At 44.5% G+C, this 20818-nt stretch overlaps 1 long non-coding RNA gene across 1 annotated transcript; it reads right to left on the reverse strand.

Moving 5' to 3' along the window:
* Positions 1-287: 287 nt before the first annotated feature.
* Positions 288-16326, reverse strand: LOC308535694. The gene is made up of 3 exons (XR_013997291.1): positions 16052-16326; positions 4000-4123; positions 288-3044 (listed from the first exon to the last, which is right to left on the reverse strand). It is a non-coding gene; the product is annotated as an uncharacterized lncRNA (long non-coding RNA).
* Positions 16327-20818: the final 4492 nt, after the last annotated feature.

Raw genomic sequence — 20818 nt, forward strand, 5'->3', positions numbered from 1 at the left:
ACTGGGAAGGGCACAGTGAGCCCACCTGCATTGGCAACATCCCAGGAAAAGGCAGGAGTGAGTAAAGGTGGGTAGTATCGGCAGAGGCCCCATCTCAGGGCACCAGGGTGAATGTTTGGATTTTTTGGTAATCCACACCTGAGGATATTTTCCCATTGATTTTCAGACAGAGTGCAAGGGAAGGGGGAGAGGAAGAGAAAGATTGGGAGTGACATCAATGTGAGAGAGAAGGAAAAATTAGATGCCTCCTACAAAGCTCCATAGGGGCCAGGATCAAACCTGCAAATAAGAACCACAAAGTCACGCAGTCTTTATTTCAAGGCCGTGGGCAGCAATGCACTAAAAGCCAATATTGGTCAAAGAGTGATTTCCTGGCATTATCCTGTCCCTCCTAAAGCAGAGAAAAGTTGGGATCCACACAATATCTGTACATTATACAACATAGACCACAATCGTACTTGAAAATCATCCCTGGGGGTGAATATAACCAAGAAAATTAAAGGTACTAAAGAAAAATACCTTTACTAAAGATCACAAACCAGAAAACATGACAGAAAACCATTCGCAGGTTGGTGAATCAGAATTTGAAACAATTCATCACAGCATAATGTGAGAACCACATGTCCCTGACAGAGGCCGCACTTCTTAGCTGAGGATGGGTGCCCTGTATGAACCCTGGGTCAGGTGCATTACCTCCTCGGAGATAAATGAAGATCCTGTCAGGAGCGGAGGGTTCCTAATGCTCTCAAGCACAAGTGACAACACAGAATACATTTCCCCTGAGCACGCAGTGGTTGGGACTGATACACACTCTTCAGGTGAGCCAGGTGGTAGAGGGTAATTCTCTTCAGCCACAAATCAATCGGGTAGAAGACCTGGGCATGTTACAAAGTGCAATGCACCTCGTTTAAGCTTCACCTGTACTGGAAACATGAGGAATCTAGAAGAGTGTATGTTCCATTAAAAGGGGTTTAAATTTAGGAAAATAGGTCGTGAAGAGTCTCCTTCAGTGTTGTTATTCTAAGTGAATAAAAGGAAACATTCCCTGCACATTTAACACTTCTCTCCAGTGTGAACTCTCAGATGTTTATTAAGATTGGATTTTTGGCTAAAAGACTTCCCACATACAGTACACACATGTGGCTTCTCTCCAGTGTGAACTCTGAGGTGTCTAGTGAGGTGAGCCCTTGTACAAAAGGACATCCCACATTCTCTACACGCATGTGGCTTCTCTTCAGTGTGAACTCTGAGGTGTCTAGTGAGCTGAGCCCTTGTACGAAAGGACATCCCACATTCTCTACACTCATATGGCTTCTCTTCAGTGTGAACTCTGAGGTGTCTAGTGAGCTGAGCCCTTGTACGAAAGGACATCCCACATTCTCTGCACTTAAATGGCTTTTCTCCAGTGTGAATTTTGTTGTGTTGTCTGAGGTTAGACTTGTAACGGAAGGATTTCCCACAATGTCTGCACTCATATAGTTTCTCTCCTGTGTGAACTGTGAGGTGGTCAGTGAGGTGGGTCTTTTGACGAAAGGACATCCCACATTCTCTACACTCATGTGGCTTCTCTCCAGTGTGAACTCTGAGGTGTCTAGTGAGCTGAGCCCTTGTACGAAAGCACATCCCACATTCTCTACACTCATACGGCTTCTCTTCAGTGTGAACTCTGAGGTGTCTAGCGAGGTGAGCCCTTGTACGAAAGCACATCCCACATTCTCTGCACTTATATGGCTTTTCTCCTGTGTGAACTCTGTTGTGTTGTTGGAGGTTAGACTTGGAACTGAAGGATTTCCCACAATGTCTGCACTCATATGGTTTCTCTCCTGTGTGAACTCTGAGGTGGTTAGTGAGGTGGGCCTTTTGACGAAAGGACATCCCACATTCTCTACACTCATACGACTTCTCCCCAGTGTGAACTCTGAGGTGTCTAGTGAGCTGAGCCCATTGAGAAAAGGACATCCCACATTCTCGACACTCATACGGCTTCTCTCCAGTGTGAACTCTGAGGTGTCTAGTGAGCTGAGTCCTTGTACGAAAGGACATCCCACATTCACTGCACTTATATGGCTTTTCTCCTGTGTGAACTCTGTTGTGTTGTTTGAGGTTAGACTTGGAACTGAAGGATTTCCCACAATGTCTGCATTCATATGGTTTCTGTCCAGTGTGAACTCTGAGGTGTTCAGTGAGGTGGGCCTTTTGACGAAAGGATATCCCACATTCACTGCACTTATATGGCTTTTCTCCTGTGTGAACGCTGTTGTGTTTTTTGAGGTTAGACTTGTAACTGAAAGACTTCCCACAATGTCTGCACGCATATGTCTTCTCTCCAGTGTGAACTCTCTGGTGTTTAATGAGTGAAGGTCTTTTTCCGAAGAACTTCCCACATTCATTAAACTGATACTGCTTTTCTCCAGTGTGAACTCCCTTATGTAGAATGACATTAAAGTTTCGTCTAAACATTTCCCTATACCTGTTACACTCATAAATCAGTTCTCCAGAACACACACCCTGACACTGAACAAGTTTCAGGTTGTGGCTGGCAGCATTTTCACATTCATCCCACCGGTGATGACTTTTTCCACTGAGAAATTCCTGTGAAATCTCACTGCCACAGTGTAGCTCCTCAGTGTTGAGAATGGCCTGGTGCCAGAGAAGCTCTGAGTTGGACTGCAAGTCTTCCCCAACCTCCCTGCTGGTTGAAGGCATCAAAGATAAGGAGAAGCTGCACCTGTTCACAAAAGAGGCCCTGTCCATAGCTTCTTTCCAGGGCCCCTCTCCACATTCATTCTTTTGTTGCTGGTGAGGGTTTACACTGAAACAGAATTCTCCAACACATGCGTCGCTACAGAAGGCTTTCTGCTCAAAGTATGCTGCATGTGACCCAGTTGGGTGCAAAATATGTTGTAACACAGAGAAACACCGCTTACAGAGATGGCTCTTATGGGTGACTGGAGCTGTCTTAGAAGTCTTGACCTGTGACTTGCCTTGTATACATACTCGCTGATCAGAACAGGCCTCCTCATCTTCCATTTTATGCCAACAACCTGAAAAGTGAGAAATGGTGAGGAAATGAATGTTGAATGTGGTGGCAGGGGGAAGTCCCATGGCAAAAGTGTGTTGCACATCACACATTGGTGCCATGCAATTGTCTGAAAATAAGAGATAAGCAGGAAGAATTAATAAGAGGCTCTTGTGACTTTCTTGACTAATAAAGATCACAAAACAGGGAGGCCTCACCAGAAATATGACACAAACATGGCAAGCACCACATGGATGAGAATATGGATCTCCAGCTCATCCTTCAACTAACAGCATTCTGCACGTATTGTTTACCGGGGATGGGGGTGGGGGGGGAGCTGTGCAAGAAGTTGTTTAGGTCTTACTCCAAGTAAAATTCAATAAAGGAGTAGCTGGTTTCAAGGACTAATTAGCACATCTATGCACATATCACATGTACAAGTCAACGTTGCAGATTACTGCAGAGGCACCAATGCAGATGAACAGGTGAGGAAGAAGTGAGTAGTCTGCACTGGGCCAGAGCTAAACAGCTTGCTATAGTATTCAGGGAAGAGAATATTACATACATTTGAATGGGGGCCTTACCAAAACAGCCCATGGTTTATGTACGTAAAGACCATAATGTGGCACAAGAATGCGTACCAAGAGAAAGAGGGCAGAAGTAGAAGCCATGCATGTGGACACTGTCAGCCTCCCATGAAGAGAAAGTGCAAGCTGGGACCCATTAAACTCAATGCTAGGCACTTGACTCCCTGACACTTCCTGTACTTTTTGAGGTTACGGGTGTTAGGGATGTTCCTGGAGTCCTTTACTAAGGGCTCCCGATCCAGCTCATCCCTGGCAGCCACAGAACGTTTGACAGGACAGTGGAAGACATTAGCATAGGCCATGTTCTTGCTGTGGGAGAGGGAAAGCTACGCCTGAGGTGTAAAGAAAGAGAGGTCATCACCTCAAGACACTGGGAGAATGTGAAGATCTTACCTACAGATGATACAAGGACAAACACTTCCAGCATGACATCGTAATACAGAAGTCTCTGAGCCTCATCCAGCATCACCCACTCCTCTTCAGAGAAGGCAATGGCCACGTCTTCAAAGTTCACATCCTGTCATAACGGGGACAGTACAGCCCATGATCAGATTCACTCTTAAGATTATAAGTCTGTCATATTCCCCACCCATCTGCTCTTTGCACGCTTCACATCTGAGAAAATACCAGGCCTTCATCCCATGAAAGCCACTGTCTTCTTATTTTCCTGCTGATATTTTTCTTCCCACAACAATGACGGCAGTTCAGCAGACAGAAGATACCTGAGCTCTGGACCTCCCATGTATGCCACACTGTCTCTTATCCATAGAGTGGGTGTCAAAATATAGGTTAGTGAGGGATGTAGGCCATAAAGACAGTGTAATTTGATACTCTTCTTGTCAGAATTTAGCATTGTAGTCCCTCCGATTATTCCTCTAAGACACCAAAAACATGGTATCACACTTCATCCGCTTGACCCCAATCCCAAGGTGCTGAGGCCATCACTTTTCACAATCTGCTGCTCATAGTTTTTGAACAACACTTCTCTCACACAGCTTCTTTCCCAGATGCACAACTTCAAAGGTAGTGCAAATTTGTCGTGGCGTGGATATATTATTTCCTAATCACCTCTTTTCCAAAAATATACCCACCTCCATAATCGATTTCTCTCTTACCCTTCACCCTTACCCATGCCAATGGAGATTTACAAGCCTGGGTAATACTGATGAATGCTATCTCATCCCCATCAACCAGTGTGTCACTCCCAACAGCAAAAAGCAGGTGGTTAGTTAAATGTCACCTAAGCTCTTAACCTAAATTGTAGCACCCACACACCCCTCTTTACAGGCAATTACCCTAAAATTCACCTTATTGTTCCATCCAGGCACCACCAGAAATGGACTCTTCCTTCATTCACTCTTATGTCAATGTCATGGTGCTGTGGCCATGAATTCACATTCCCTCTCCAAGTGCACATCACTCCATCTACCACACCTCTCTCACACCTGCACTTCCACAGCACCTGCCCCCATACTCATCTCCCGGCCTTTACTTATTACTCAGCATGTGTGGTCCAGAGGATGGTTGCCAAACTGAATCAGGATCAAGTACTGCCCAGATTCTGATAGTCCACACTCATAGTGGCAGCCTTGATGGTGCTATGTAGGCCTCTCTCCATGACCGTTTTTTTTCCTTCAACCCTAACTATTAAGAACAACAATCAGATCTCAGATATCCATAGCCCATCTCCTGTTATGCTGCACTTGATGTCCCTTCACTAGTCACAGCCAACATCCCTCACTTAACCTTCACTCAAGTCCCAGCCCTGATGGCCCTCTGCACCATGCCCAGTGAGTCTCACTCAAGCCTCTAAGCCAGTGATGGCGAACCTATGACATGCATGTCTGAGGTGACAAATGAACTCATTTTTTTGGTTGACTTTTCTTTGTTAAATGGCATTTAAATATATAAAATAAATATCAAAAATATAAATCTTTGTTTTACTATGGTTGCAAATATCAAAAAATTCCTATATGTGACACGGCACCAGAGTTAAGTTAGGGTTTTTCGAAATGCTGATACGCCGAGCTCAAAAGGTTCACCATCACTGCTCTAAGCTAATCCACAAAACGAACTTCAACTCCCCACAGCCAGGCCACACTGAGGGTCACAACAACATCCTGGTGAGAGTTTAGAAAAGGTGTATGTACCAACCCTAGACTCTTGTTATTTGAATTCCTCTTCGGCCTCCAATTAATCTCAGGTCCACTCATCTTTTGAAGGTATTTGCCACTGCAAAATGACTATTTCTCCACCACACTCTACATGACAACTTCTGTCCTTATGACAACCACCTCCCACAAACAGTGGGCACAGCATGAAAGCCAGTCCTGGTGCAGAATGTGAGGCTATTGCTAGGCGAGCAAGCATTTTACCCTCTGGCCTCGCCCATAGTGTGCAGCGGTTGCTGGGCGCCAGGGAGCCTCCCGCCAGCTGGGTGCTAAAGGAGTCGTGGCTATCCAGACATCTGATAAGAGAACTCCTAACAAGATATTGTCACTGTAACCCTTAAATATCTGGATCATTACAGTTACCTCTAAATTTCACAGGATATATAAAGAAATCTTCACCCAGTCTGAGCAGCAGCAGCCATGCGCAGCCAGCCCCCATCAAAGGAGTAGCAGCTACATGAGCAGTCCACCCCCGTCCAAGGAGCAACAGCCACGCAAGTAGCCCGCCACCGTCCGAGGAGCAGTAGCCATGCGCAGCTGCCCCCATCCGAGAAGCAGCAGCCTCTTGAGCAGCACACCCCAGTCTGAGGAGCAGCAGCTGTGCAAGCAGCCCTCCCCCACCCACCAGAGGAGCCACCACTGCTGTGAATAGCACCCACTATAGGAGCCACTGCCAACTGAGAAGCAGCTGCTGCCGTGACAGCCCAATGGGCAACTGCAGCCCGAGGAGCCACTGCCACCCAAGGAACAGGCCCTGCACGAATTGACATCTAGGTCTGTCGGTGAGGTCAAAAATGGGTAGACAAAGAAACCCCCAAAGGAAAGAAAAGGAAGCATCACCAGATAAGCAGCTAAGTGGAACAAAGGCATGCAATATGTCAGAAAAAGAATTCAGAATAAGCGTCATACAGTTCATAAACAGGATGGATGAAAAAAATCAATAACTTATGTAAGAATCAAGAAGAAATAAAGAATGAAGTAGCTGCAATAAAAAACACCATGTAATGTTTCAGCAGTAGAGTAGGAGAACTGGAGGACCGAATTAGCGAATTAGAAGACAGGGAAGCAGAACACAACCAAACTGAACTGAAATTGGAAAAAAAAATTAAAGACAGGAGAGCCTAAGGGAGCTATGGGACAACATGAAACGATAAACATACAAATAATAGGGGTGCCAGAACAACAGGAAGAGGAACAAGGGTTAGAAAACCCATTTGAAGAAATAATGTCAGAAAACTTCCCTGGCCCTGACCAGTTTGGCTCAATGCAAGAGCTTTGGCCTGTGGACTGAAGAGTCCCAGATTCTTTCCGGTAAAGGACATGTACCTTGTTTGCAGGCATATCTCCATTGGGGGGGTGCACAGGAGGCATCTGATCGATTTTTCTAACTCTCTATCCCTCTCCCTTCCTGTCCGTAAAAAAATCAATGAAATATATTTAGAAAAAAAAAAAGAAAACTTCCCTGATGTGGAAAAGAAAAAAGTCATGCAAGCACAGAGAGTCCCAAACAAGATGAACGCAAAAAGACCCACACCAAGACACATCATAATTACCATGGCAAATGTTCAGGACAAAGAGAGAATCATAAAGGCTGTAAGAGAGAAACAGAAAGTTATGTACAAGGGCTCTAAACCATTAGATTATCAAATGACTTCCCAACAGAAACACATCAGGCCAGAAAAGAATGGAAGGAAATTTACAAAGTGATACAAAGAAAGGGACTAAATCCAAGAATACTCTCTCCAGCAAGGCTATCATTGAAAATTGAAAGGGATGCCGAAACCGGTTTGGCTCAGTGGATAGAGCATCAGCCTGCGGACTGGAAGGTCCCAGGTTCAATTCCGGTCAAGGGCATGTAACCTGGGTTGCGGGCACATCCCCGGTGGGGGATGTGCAAAAGGCGGCTGATCGATGTTTCTCTCTCATCGATGTTTCTGACTCTCTATCTCTCTCCCTTCCTCTCTGTAAAAAATCAATAAAATATATTTTGAAAAAAATAATAAAAAATAAAAAAATAAAGAAAAAATAAAAAGAAGAATGGCTCCTAAGCCATTCTTTAAAAAAAAAAAAAAAAAGAAAGAAAGAAAATTGAAGGGGAAATAAGGATCTTCACACATACAAAAAAAAAGCTAAGGGAGTTTTTCACTACCAAGCCAGCAATGCAAGAAATGCTAAAGGGAATGGTGTAAAAAGAAGAAATAAAAAGGGAAGAAGGAACACAGGCACAAAAACTAAAAATGGCTACAAACAACTATCAATAACTTTAAACATAAACAAACTAAATGCTCCAATCAAAAGACATTGAGCGGCTGAATGGATAAAAAAATATTACCTATATATATGCTGTCTACATGAGACACACCTCAGAACAAGGGATTCACACAGACTGAAAGTGAAGGGATGGAAAAATACCTTTCAGGAAAATAGAAATGAAAAAAAAAAAGCCGGGGTAGCAATATTTACATCTGACAAAATAGACCTCAAAATAAGGGCCATAACAAGAAATAAAGATGGCCACTTCATAATACTAATGGGAACGATATAACAAGAGGAGACAACCCTGATAAAAATATATGCACCCAATGCAGGAGCACCAAATACATTAAAAATAACTCCTGGACGATACCAAGGGAGAGATCGACAACAACAATCATAGTAGGGGACTTTAATACACCACTGACATCACTGGATAAACCCTCTAGACAAAAAAATCAGCAAAGAAACAGCAATCCTAAATGACTCACTAGATCAGATGGACTTAATTGACATCTTCAGAACATTTCACCCCAATGCCACGGAATATATGTTCTTATCAAGTACACATGGGACATTTTCAAAAATAGACCACATATTGGGTCACAAGCAAAGTTTCCCCAAATTGAAGAAGATTGAAATCGTATCAAGCATCTTCTCAGACCACAATGCCATAACATCCTATCTAATAAAAGAGAAACATGGTAATTAGCCGAAACTTCGCTGCTCTTCCTATTGGCTAATCAGGGCAATATGCAAATTAATTGCCAAACAAGATGGCAGCTGGCAGCCAGGCAACTGACACAAACAGGAGGCTTGCTTGCTCCAGTGACGGCGGAAACCAAGCCTCCCCGCCTGCCGCTGCCGGGCTCTGAGCTGCTCTCTAAGAAACATTGTTACAAATACAGAAGCTAAACAAAACCCCAGATACCTGCTTTCAGCCAGATGGGATCTCAGAGCTGGAGTCGCAACAAAGTTTCAAATACAGAAGGTAAACACCGCCCAGAAACCTGCTTTCAGCAGCCGAGGTCTCACAGCTGAAGCCGGCTCTCAGCTCCAGTGACAGCCATAGAAGGTAAATAAATCCCAGAATAAAAAAAAAAAAAAAAAAGGAAAAAAGGAGAGGTTGGGAGCTTCAGTCACCCGCCAGCCTGAAAATGGCCCTCAGCGCCTCACCCAGACTGGCCAAGCACCCCAGTGGGAACCCCCACCCTGAAGGGGGTGTGACCAGCTGCAAACAGCCATCATCCCCTCACCCAGGCTGGCCAGGCATCCCAGTGGGGATCCCCCACCCTGAAGGGGGTGTGACCAGTTGCAAACAGCCATCATCCCCTCATCCAGGCTGGCCAGGCACCCAAGCGGGACCCCCACCCTGGTCCAAGACAACCTTCAGGGCAAACCAGCCGGCCCCCACCCAAGCACCAGGCCTCTATCCTATATAGTAAAAGGGTAATATGCCTCCCAGCACCGGGATCAGTGGAGCAGCGAGGCCTCCCAAAACCGGGATCAGCAGAGCAGCAAGGCCTCACTGTCCCTGTGTCGAGCGGAGCCGCGAGGCATCCCAGCATTGGGATCAGCGGAGCAGCAAGGCCTCCTGGCCCATGGAGCAGCGTGACAGGGGGCAGCGTCCAAACCCCCTGATTGCCCTGCGGCTCTGTGTGTGACAGGGGGCGGGGCCACAACCTCCCTAACCGCCCTGCTCTGTTTGTGACAGGGAAAGGTGCCCGAACACACTGATCGGCCCTGCTCTGTGCCTGATAGGGGGGAGCTCCCCAACCCCCTGATCGGCCCTGCACACTGTGTGACAGGGTGTGGCACCCCAACCCCACCATGGGCCCTGTTCTGTGTGTGACGGGGTGGAGCTGCAACCTCCCCATCGGCCCTGCCCTGAGTGTGACAGGGGGGAGTGCCCCAACCCCGATTGGCCCTGCTCTGTGGGTGACAGGGGACGGCGCCTAAACCTCCCCACCGACCCTGCCTTGAGTGTGAAAGGGGGCAGCGTACCAACCCCCCAATCGGCCTTACCCTGAGCGTGACTGAGGGTGGCATCACAACCTCCTGATCGGCCCTGCTCTGTGCGTGACAGGGGGCAGCGACCCAACCCCCTGATCGGCCGGGTCTGTATGTGACGGGGTGGCACCACAACCCCCTGATCCACCCTGCTCTGTGCGTGACAGGGGGTGGTGCCGCAACCTCCCCATCGACCCTGCCTTGAGTGTGACAGGGGGCGGCGCCCCAACCCCCCAATCGGTCCTACCCTGAGTGTGACTGAGGGTGGCATCACAAACTCCTGATCCACCCTGCTCTGTGCATGACAGGGGGCGGCGCCCCAATTCCCCAATCAGCCCTGCTCTGAGGCCAACCAGGAGCTGCGGGGCAGGCACCTAGGGATTGGGCCTGCCCTCTGCCACTGGGAGTGGACCTAAGCCAGCAGGTCGTTATCTCCTGAGGGGTTCCAGACTGTGAGAGGGCACAAGTGGGGCTGAGGGACACCCACCCCCCGCCACTGCACAAATTTTTGTGCACCGGGCCTCTAGTTAGAAATAAACTACAATAAAAACAATCCAAAAAATTCAAACACTTGGAAGCTGAATAGCATGCTATTAAACAATGATTGGGTTACCAAAGAGATCAAAGAAGAAATTAAAAACATCACGGAAACTAATAATAATAAAAACACAACAATCCAAAATCTATGAGAAACAATGAAAGTAGTCCTGAGAGGGAAGTTTATAGCTCTACAGGCCTACCTCAAAAAACAAGAAAAATGGTAGTAAATCATCTATTCTACCACTTAAAGAATTAGAAGAAGAGCAACAAGAAAAGCCCAGAGTGAGCAGATGGAAGGAGATAATAAAGATCAGAGCAGAAATAAATGACATGGAAACAAACAAAAAAAACACAATTCAAAAGATCATTGAAACCGAGAGCTGGTTCTTTAAAAGGATAAACAAGATTGATGAACCTCTAGAGAGGCTCAACAAGAAGCAAAGAGAGAGGACCCAAATAAACAAAAGCAGAAATGAAAAGAGGCAAAATTACATCAGACCCCACAGAAATACAAAGGATTGCTAAAAAATACTATGAACAACTCTATTCCAACAAACTAGACAACCTAGAGGAAATGGACATATTCCTAGAAAAATACAACATTCCAATACTCAATCAGGAAGAATCTAAAAATCACAATAAGCCAATAACTATAGAAGAAATTGAAGCAGGCATCAAAAAGCTTCCAGCAACCAGAAGCCCGGGGCCAGACGGCTTCACAGGGGAGATTTACCAAACCTTCAATGAAGAAGGAAAACCTATCTTCCTCATACTATTCCAAAAAAGTCAAGAGGAAGGAACACTTTCAAGCTCATTCTATGAAGCCAGCATCATCCTAATACCAAAACCAGATAAAGACAACACAATGAAGAGAACTACAGGCCAATATCCTTCATGAACAGATGCCAACATCCTCAATAAAATTCTAGCAAATTGGATCCAGCAGTACATCAGAAAGATCATACACCATGACCAAGTAGGATTTATCCTGGGGATGAAAAGATGGTACAACAACCGCAAATCAATAAACGTGATACATCACATAAAAAAACTGAGACATAAAAATCACATAGTCATATCAATTAATGCAGAAAAAGCATTTGACAAAATCCAACACCCTTTCTTGATAAAAACTCTCAGCAAGGTGGGAATAAAGGATCATATCTCAACATAATAAAAGCCACATATAACAAACCCACAGCCAACATCATACTCAATGGGCAAAAACTAAAACTATTTTCCCTAAGAACAGGAACTAGACAAGGATGCCCACTCTCACCACTCCTACTCGATTGGAAGTACTAGCCATTGCAATCACACAAGAAGAAGGAATAAAAGGCATACAAATTGGAAAAGAAGTAAAACTGTCCATATTCGTAAATGACATGATACTGTACGTAGAAAATCCTAAAGACTCCATCAAAAAATTATTGGACTTAATAAATGAATTTGGCAATGTAGCAGGATACAAAATTAACACCAAGAAATCTATGGAATTTCTATATACCAATAGTGAACTTACAGAAAAAGAGACTAAAAAAGCAATCCCGTTGACCATCGCACCAAAAATAATTAAGATACCTAGGAATAAACTTAACTAAGGAGGTAAAAGATCTATACACGGAAATCTATAGGGAACTGAAAAAACAGATAGAAGAAGACATAATCAGATGGAAGAACAGACTCTGTTCATGGATTGTTAGAATCAACATCATTAAAATGTTCATACTACCCAAAGCAATCTATAGATTTAATGCACTTCCCATTAAAATACCAAAGGCATGTTTCACAGATCTAGAACAAACATTCAAAAAATTCATCTGGAATAAAAAAAGACCCCGAATAGCTGCAGCGATCCCGAGAAAGAAGATCATAGTAGGTGGGATCTCAATACTAGATATCAAACTGTATTACAAAGCCACTGTTCTCAAAACATCCTGGTACTGGCTCAAGAACAGACATATAGATCAATGGAACAGAATAGAGAACCCAGAAATCTACCCAAACCACTATGCTCAATTAATATTTGACAAAGGAGGCAAGAACATACAATGGAGTCAAAACAGTCTCTTCAATAAATGGTGTTGGGAAAATTGGACAGATACATGCAAAAAAAATGAAACTAGACCAACTTACACCATACACAAAAATAAACTCAAAATGGATAAAGGACTTAAACATAAAACAGGAAAACATAAAAATACTAGAGCAGTGATGGCGAACCTATGACACGCGTGTCAGAGGTGTCACACGAACTCATTTTTTTTTTAATATATTTTATTGATATTTTACAGAGAAGAAGGGAGAGGGATAGAGAGTTAGAAACATCGATGAGAGAGATCGATCAGCTGCCTCCTGCACACCCCCCAGTGGGGATGTGCCCGCAACCAAGGTACATGCCCTTGACCGGAATCGAACCTGGGACCCTTGAGTCCGCAGGGCAACGCTCTATCCACTGAGCCAAACCGGTTCGGCCGAACTCATTTTCTTGGTTGATTTTTCTTTGTTAAATGGCATTTAAATATATAAAATAAATATCAAAAATATAAGTCTTTGTTTTACTATGGTTGCAAATATCAAAAAATTTCTATATGTGACACGGCACCAGAGTTAAGTTAGGGTTTTTCAAAATGCTGACACGCCGAGCTCAAAAGGTTCGCCATCACTGTACTAGAGGAATCCACAGGCAGCAAAATCTCAGACATATGCTGAAGCAATCTCTTCACTGATACAGCTCCTAGGGCATTGGAAACTAAAGAGAAAATAAACAAATGGGACAACATCAAAATAAAAAGCTTCTGTACAGCCGAAGCCGGTTTGGCTCAGTGGATAGAGCGTTGGCCTGTGGACTGAAAGGTCCCAAGTTCGATTCTGGTCAAGGGCATGTACCTGGGCTGTGGGCACATCCCCAGTGGGAGATGTGCAGGAGGCAGCTGATCGATGTTTCTCTCTCATCAATGTTTCTAGCTCTCTATCTCTCTCCATTCCTCTCTGTGAAAAATCAATAAAATATATTTTTTTTAAAAAAGCTTCTGCACAGCAAAAGAAACCATCAACAAAACAAGAAAGCCCACTGCATGGGAGAACATATTTGCCAATGTTATCTCTGATAAGGGTTTAATCTCCAACATTTACAGGGAAATCATACAACTTAACAAAAGGAAGATAAACAACCCAACCAAAAAATGGGCAGCAGACCTAAATAGATACTTTTTGAAAGAAGACAGAAGGAAGGCCAAGAGACATATGAAAACATGCTCAAAGTCACTAATCATGCAAGAGATGCAAATCAAAATAACAATGAGGTACCATCTCACACCTGTCAGACTGGCTATCATCAACAAATCAACAAAGGACAAGTGCTGGAGAGGATGCGGAGAAAAAGGAATACTCGTGCACTGCTGGTGGGAATGCAGACTGGTGCAGCCACTGTGAACAGTATGGAGTTTCCTCAAAAAACTAAACATGTTGGAACTCCCATTTGACCCAGTGATCCCACTTTTAGGAATATATCCCAAGAAACCAGAAACACCAATCAGAAAGGATATATGCACCCCTCTGTTCATAGCAGCACAATTCACCATAGCTAAGATTTGGAAACAGCCTAAGTGCCCCTCAGCAGATGAGTGGATTAGAAAACTGTGGCACATCTACACAATGGAATACTATGCTGCGGTAAAAAAGAAGGAATTCTTACCATTTGCAACAGCATGGATGGAACTGGAGAGCACTGTGCTAAAGTGAAATAAGCCAGTCAATGAAGGAAAAATACCACATGATCTCACTCATTCATGTAATATAATGACCAACATAAACTGAGGAACAAAAACAGACATATGCCAACGCGATAACTTCACCGATACAGCTCCTAGGGCAATGGAAACTAAAAAGAAAATAAACAAATGGGATGACATCAAAATAAAAAGTTTAGATCCAGAGACGGAGAAGCATCGATCAGACCATCAAAGCTCAGGGGGGAAAGTAGGGGAGGGTGGGGTTAAGGGGGAGAGATCAACCAAAGAACTTGTATGCATGCATATAAGCCTAACCAATGGACACAGACAATAGGGGTGTGAAGGCATGAGTGGGAGGGTGGGGGGTAAATGGGGGGATAAGGACATATATGTAATAACTTCATCAATAAAGAAATTTTTTAAAAAAAGTAAAAGAAAGCCAGTCCTCAGGTTCACGCTGTCACTTCTGAGCTATTACTACCATGACCAATTGACCATGATTCCCTGTACTAAAGTGATCCACAGTCCTGGCTGACGTGTCTCAGTTGATTGAGCATAGACCCATGCACTGGTGAGGTCACATGCCTGGGTTGTGGGCTGGATCCACAGTAGGGGTTGTGCAGGTGGCAACCAATCCTTGCTTCTTGCTCATCCCTGTTTCTCTCTCTCTCTCTCCCTTCCTTTCTACATCTAATATCAATAAAAATATACATGTATTTTAAAAAACATGACTGCAGGATCCTGATTCAGCTCACTCCTCACTGCAAGACTTTGCACATTCCGGACCCTATGTCTGGAGGACCTCGCACTCATTACACTGGTTGCCAGAAACAAAGTCCACCTCATGAAGCCCTAGTCCTGGCCTTTGGAGTCAGGGCTTAGTGTCTGTTCCAAGTCCCCAGGTCCAAGGACTACAAGAGCGGCTGACAGTCCCAGGACTGTACAATCTCAGAGGCCACAAGGGGGTGAGGCCCTGAAAGAAGCTCCACAAACCCGTACACCTAATCGATTCTGCATCTGCAGGAATTTGTGGGAAGAAAACGGCCTGTTGAGAGTCTGGCACCCACCAGGCTCTATGGCAGCGGTTCTCAACCTGTGGGTCTCGATCCCTTTCGGGGTCCAACGAACCTTTCACAGGGATCTCCTAAACACATCCTGCATATCAGATATTTACATTACGATTCATTACAGAAGTAACATTACAGTGATGACGTAGCCACGAGAATAATTTTAGGGTTGGGTCACAACATGAGGAACTGTATTAAAGGGTCGCGGCATGAGGAAGGTTGAGAACCACTGCTCTACAGGCTCAGGCTGCTCAGTGCCCTTGCCCAGCCCAGAGAGGAGGTCCCTCCAGATGCCTGTGTTATCTCGGGGCTCAGTCCTCAGGGCTCACTCTGCCAGCTGCCTTATCATTTACGGGACTTCCCCTTCCTGCCCACAGCTGCTCTCCTCTGTCTTACAGTCTGTCCTTCCTCTGAGCAAAGTTAGGAAAAGTTAGAATCCGGCCTCAGAAAATTCCCTCTTTTTTTCACAACCATCTATGGCCCCAGCGTTCTGAGAGTGAAAGGAAAACTCCTGCAAACCCTCACCTCGTCTCTCTGCTGCCTTTACACCCACAACAGGCGGGGTCCCCGAGTCCTCCTGCGCAGGCGCACCATCACGTCCTTACAAGGCGGCCCTGCAGCCTTTCACCCTCTCCCCCCATCAGCCCTGTGTCACCCACGAGGGACTCACCATTCTGCGCGCTGGGACCTGGGCGGCGGGGCCTGAGAGGCCGGTCCCCAAGGCTGGAGGGTGAAATGGGGTCCGGCTGCGGGGACGCTGTGAGCAGAGAGGAGTCCGGGGGGCACGGGGACCCCAATCTCGGGCTGTTGGGCTCAAGGAGCCTCAGACACACCCCGCACGGCAGTCGCGCTGCCTCCCAGGCCGCCTCCTCCTCACGAACAGCGCCCTGAAGCCTGGGAGTCTGTGAAAAAAGACCTAAAAGTTTAAAATGGCCACCGCGAGGCGGAAGGCGGAAGTCCCGCCCTAACCGGATACGCAGATACGGAAATGCCCTTTAGCACCGCCCGCACCGCCCACAAGGGTGCAGTTCCTTCTGGGTAATGTAGTTTTCTCAACCGCCCAGGACAGTGCTATCATCCCAGCCACTGACTTAGGTGAATATAATTCATATTGTTCCCACAAGCAAAACAGACTCCTATTCTTTATTCCCATTGAACTCACCAATCACAGAGGCACAAGGCTGCAAATTTGAACCACAAAGTAATGCAGACTTTGTTTCAAGGCACTGGTCAGCAATGCAAAATAACCCAATATTGGACAAAAACTGATATTCTGCCATTATTATGTCCTTCCAAAGCACAGAAAGTTTGGGACTCGACAAATGCTGAGTCATGCTAATATACTCTCTTACAGGAAACATTAAGAATTAAGGTGCTGCCGAAACCGGTTTGGCTCAGTGGATAGAGCGTTGGCCTGCAGACTGAAGGGTCCAGGTTCGATTCCAGTCGGGGGCATGTGCCTGGGTTGCGGGTGCATCCCCAGTGGGGAGTGTGCAGGAGGCAGCTGAATTGATGCTTCTGCCTCTCTGTCTCTCTCCCTTCCTCTCTGTAAAAAATTAATAAAATATATTTTTTAAAAAAGAATTAAGGTGCTGCCTTCTCAGGGGGCTCAGTGGGTGGTAACATCCTCCTGTAAAGCACATCCCCACACATTGATGGCCTGTTTGATTCATGGTAAGGGCACTTAACTAGGTTGCAAATTTGATCGTTGTTCAGAGAGAAAAGAGGAGGCAATTGATCCATGTTTCCTGTTTTATTGGTTTCATCTTCTTCTCCCCTGTATCTCTCCCTTCCCCCCCCTTTCTTTCTCTCTCTCTCTCTGAAATTAATAAACAATTCCCTTCGACAGAATTTTAAAAATGAAGGTGTTGATGTTTCAAGTGCATATGGTTAAATCTAAAGCTCTCTCTCTAGAACAGTTAGAGCATCATCTGAACACAATAGAAGTCGGTCTCCTTTCATGAAAATAACACATTTCAGAAAAACTTCACACTATTAGTGTCATAGCCATGATCCCCACCCTGTTTTTATTTAAGCCCTAAAATCTCATGGTTTCTGATCAAAGCCATCTCCTTTTGCTTTTAACTTAGGTTAGTCTTTGGGTGATAAAAATTAACCTTCCCACAGGAGAAGCTGTTTCTGAGGGATGCCATCATAACCTAGACACTGGAGTGAGTAGGGCCTATGGTGAACTAGAAACTGCTTTCCCCAGTGAAACCCATGTTTAATGCCTATAAATACAGCCAGTGTCACAGGAGGCAAGAGTCAGCCAACTTGCAGTCTTTCTTAAAGCAGAGAATCCTCTGGAGACCACATGGAGGCTGGTGTTGGGATTCCAAAGATGATTTCCTGAGACGGATGTATTGTAAGTGTCTAAAGCTCCTCATGATCTCAAATAGTATTCCATCTATTGCAGATCCTGCCCCTTTCTTTACTGTGTCCTCCCGCCAGTTTTCTGAAATTCTCTGGAAGCTTACCATCATCACTGCCTCCTTATACATTTCTGTGTTTGTCATTTTCCTCTGGAGAACTATCCTTGTGGTGAGTAACTAAAGCTCCTTCCAGATGCACTTTTACTCATAAATAAGCAAACATGCTTAAGCCCCTGGATTGTTTAAGTGCATTCAGGACTATAAATTCCCCTCTGGCAATGATTTTTCTGAAGGGGATGTCCATCAGCCCTTCTGAAGGCAGCCTGGGGCTGGAGGCAAACTGTGAGGCCTCCTGAGGAGAAGGCCAAGTCCTGCCACAGTGCCCACATGCCAGCCAGGACCCCCTTTCTAATTTCAGTTGTCCAAAGCAGCCACAGTGACCTCCCTTCATCTCCCAAATGGAGGGGGGGCATGCTCCCAGCAGGCCTTCCAACTGGACTCTGCCACCCCTTCCCGGATTGTCTCAGGGAGGCCCCCACTGACCACCACTGGCTTCACCTTATGGCGTCACTGTCTGTGGGGTCCGATAAGGGCCAGCAGAACTTGGTTTCAGGAATGTATGAAAACATCAACCGGGTGCGTTGTGTTTTTCAAATGTCCATTTTATGTCAATTCTACTGGAATCAAACTTTAAGAAAGCTTTAAACTCGATGCATCCCAATAATTTTACTGTTTTATTATGAAAGTTCTTGAGCATATTTGGTGCTACTGTATGAGCATAGTGGAAATATAATGATGTGCTACTGAAATACCTCATCATGTCCACGTTCAGGCCATCATTTTGCCAGTTTGAACTTCATGGTAATGAGAGTATGTGCACCAGGGATATTAACAAAGATTACACATGTAGATTTCACTTAATGCATTATGGAGTGCTTAGACTTATTAAGTTTGGTGGAGAATATTAACAATGAAGATTAAATCTGTGTATGGTACAATTGGGTTTAAATTCTACATGGGTTAAAAATTGAGAGAAAAAAATCCGTTGCAATATTTAAAACCTCTGGTTCCATACAGCAAAGAAGTCATTGCAGTCACTGAGAAATGAGTGAACTTCAAACACGTCTTACATTGTACACTGTCCTCTTATTGGTTAAATTGATAAATTCATTTTTTAAAATTCTTTATTGTTGAAAGCATTGCATATCCCCCGTTTTTCTCTCCAACCTGCAGCCACACTCCAGCCCAGGCCTTCACTCCCCTATTGTATGTTTTCAATGGTTATGCTTATATGCATACAACTTCTTTGGTTGATCTCTTAACTCTTCCACCCCCCAGCCACCCTCTCCTACCTTCTCTCTGAGGTTTGAAGGTCTGCTTGCATCTTGTCTGTCTCCTGATCTGTTTTTATTCATCAGTTTATGTTGTTCAATACATTCCACACATGAGTGAGATCATGTGATACTTATCTTTCTTTGACCGGATTATTTTTCCTAGCATAATGCTCTCAAGGTAATAGATTCATTTAAACAATTAGTAAAAGATTCTGAGCAGACATTTTAATAAATGTGATAGAGATAGTGTAAGTAAATGTATGAAAAAAATGATCACCATAAAAAATCTTAAGTAAATAGAATTAAAAAGAAAGGGAGTTGCCGAAACCGGTTTGGCTCAGTGGATAGAACGTCGGCCTGCGGACTGAAAGGTCCCAGGTTCGATTCCGGTCGGAGGCATGTACCTGGGTTGCGGGCACATCCCCAGTGGGAGATGTGCAGGAGTCGGCTGATCGATGTTTCTCTCTCATCAATGTTTCTAACTCTCTATCTCTCTCCCTTCCTTTCTGTAAAAAATCAATAAAATATATTTAAAAATAATAAAAAAAGAAAGGGAGTTAATACTATACTCATTTATGGTGTTAGGATTTAAAAAGATTAACCATTGGATGTGCTGGCAGGGTTGCAGAAAAAGTGGAATTTTTATTACTGTGGGTGGGTAGGGGGGCAAAGAGCATGACCATTTTAGATCACAGTCCCGCATATCTTACAATGTAACACATTCACCTACACTACAACATTGTGATCAGTAAAACATATATCTATATAAAGAAGTGAATGCAAATATTCCCAGCAGATTTATTTATACTATCCTAACTCTGGAAATGAACAAAATTATAGACAGATCAATAGTTAAAGTGGTAACTCACAGATCACAATACTACTCAGCAATAAGAAAATAAACTATTCCCATAGTGTTTGTGTTGAATCTCAAAATAACTGTGCAGCATGAAGGAAACCAATATTTGTTAAAGAGCACACACATTATAGTGCCTATAATAATATAAAAAATAAGAACTAATGTGTTGTAATGGAAGAAAAATCAATGCCTGGATGGAGGACTGGGGCGGGGGAGGGGGAGGGGAAGAGGTGTTATAAAAGGGCAGGAGGGCCCTAACCGGTTTGGCTCAGTGGATAGAGCATCGGCCTGCGGACTGAAAGGTCCCACGTTCGATTCCGGTCAAGGGCATGTACCTGGGTTGCGGGCACATCCCCAGTAGGGGATTGCAGGAGGCAGCTGGTCAATGTTTCTCTCTCATCGATGTTTCTAACTCTCTATCCCTCTCCCTTCCTCTCTGTAAAAAATCAATAAAATATATTTTTTAAAAAAAAAGGGCAGGAGGAAAACATAGGGTGTGCCAAAAGAAGATATACAGTTGTTGGTATATAAATTAATATGATAATTAACAAATAATAATACAAAAATTTACTCTGCCCTGGCCAGTGTTGCTGAATTGGTTGGGCACCATCCCCCACACTGAAAGGTGACTGGAACAGGTTAGGGCACATGCCTTCCTCAAATTCCATTAGGGGAGAGCAGGAGGCAGCTGATTAATATATCTCTTTCATATGGATGTTTCTCTCTCATTCACCCTTCCTTCCATTTCCCTAAAAGAAACAATGAAAGTAATGTTCAAAATACTTTTGAAAAGAATAAACTCTGTGTTTTGGGTGCTCAAAATTTTAAATCTATTTTTGCTCCACGGAGTATATTATAGATAGATAAGTTTC

This window comes from Myotis nattereri (genome assembly GCF_964212035.1).
Source record: "Myotis nattereri genome assembly, chromosome: 21".
Lineage (NCBI taxonomy): Eukaryota > Metazoa > Chordata > Mammalia > Chiroptera > Vespertilionidae > Myotis > Myotis nattereri.